Below are 2,082 nucleotides of genomic sequence, written 5' to 3' on the forward strand. Positions count from 1 at the left end.
TAGTTGAAACACTGATTCAGGTCAAGATTGTAGTGCGGCTTTCAAACGTCGTATTATGACGTCATTATACTATGACGTCAACATTGTATGCAAAGATATAATTACGTTTTCTCAAGACTTCAGACTAAATTCCAAATATTTAATTATTTAACACCAATTCGCATTATAAAAATAATATTACCCTCGTACAGATTTTAGAAAATTAATATGTATGAAGTTTCGAAATGTATTATGTACCCGTTTGCGGTGTTCTTATTCGTGCGCACAATTCTAATCTGTTATGTACAATGTAGATAGGTTGGATGGCGAGATAATAAGTCGAGCGCTTGACATAATAAGTCGAGCGCACGAGATAATTAAGGCAGACAATAATAGTGTGCATGTCCTAAATGTACCCCCGTACTACGAGATATCCATCCCGATATCTGTAAAAACAATCAATGAGTGTAATATTCTTTGTGATCGGAACTCAATGCAACCTTCACAAATACATGTATGTGACATTACATATATTTTACAACGATTGTGTGACTACAATGTAATTAAAAAGATCAAGACACTTAAATTCGCACTGACATTCGGAGTTTCGATTTCATTTGATGATAAAATAATACAATCATTGGCTATCGATAAAGCTAAATCGTGGACGTATTCAGCGCACTGAAACCGACATAACAGGAAAGTAATTAATTTGTGCAGATACCTTATTACCAAAAATCACTTTGAAAATATCTCAGTTTTTGATCTGGACACAAACTTGTACAGCTTAATGTATATGACACCAGTAAAATACTATATAACAAAGGAATTACTCAGGGGACAGATCATAAAGCTTCCCAGTATAAACCTGTAGGTAGATATGTTAGAAGTGAAATAGCTTGAAACAGAGACACATTCAAAGCGAATTTGTTATGAACTTTTAAATACTATAAATATTTATATTTCGGTTGCATATATATAATGATTACGAATGACATTGAATTTTACTAACTGAAAAAGGAACAATTTCTAACTCAGATATTAAAATGAATACTATATGCTAAAATTAAAAATACACTTTTAAATTTTGTTATACTGTAATTTTTAAACCAGGTGACACTCTCCATATCATCCCTTTCTTCTGTACTCATGCAGCATGTCTCACATGCTCTAATATGTAGCGGTTCATATATAAACCATACCTTATCGTGTCACACAGCCCATACACCATAAATCGTGTATATGTCATACCTAACACGTGTCACACAGACCATACACCATAAATACATGTATATGTTATACCTTTCACGTGTCACACAGCCCATATGTCGACATACATGTAGCATTCAACATTTCTGCCTAGTGTATGAATATGTCGTAAAACGCACTGCTTGAGTAGATAACCAATCATTTTCCAAGGAAATATCACGCGTGAAACAAATAACTAACTTGGTCTGCTCACCAATGTTTTTCTAGTTTCGGATTAGTATGTAATCAGTATAACTATAGATACGGAAAGTAACAAGTCAACGTCACTTTTGAATATTGCAGGTAGGAAAAAAGAGCGACAGTTAGCGGCACGGTATCTTTAATGTTCAACATTTCTCATGAAAGATGCTCCAGTCACCCTAAACTATTTTATTTTATTTTATTTTTTTTATTATTTTTTCATTCTTTACAAGACAAGACAAAACATATATGACATTGTTCCTAAGTACATGATTGTTCATACATATTAAACAAAGATCATCATCATCATCATATAAGATATTATTATTAACACATAAGCAGATATTAAGCAAAAAATTGCCAATGTCATGTACATACATAAAGACATACACTGAGACACTGATGCAAAAACAATATATATAAACCTATGACATCAAACACACAAGAGAAAAACCAAATAAACTGAAACAGAAAAAACAACAACACACAAAACATTACAGGGGATGGGGAGCACTCCTAGGTCATTATATTTTAACTTAAGCCTGGCGAATTAAAATGTATGAAATATTTGATGATTATTATTACAGTGAGGAGACGATAAAGTACAATAGATGTATATATGTATAGAACAAATATGTCATATATATATATATA

The sequence above is a fragment of the Mizuhopecten yessoensis genome, unplaced genomic scaffold (assembly GCF_002113885.1).
Source record: "Mizuhopecten yessoensis strain PY_sf001 unplaced genomic scaffold, ASM211388v2 scaffold6997, whole genome shotgun sequence".
Classification (NCBI taxonomy): domain Eukaryota; kingdom Metazoa; phylum Mollusca; class Bivalvia; order Pectinida; family Pectinidae; genus Mizuhopecten; species Mizuhopecten yessoensis.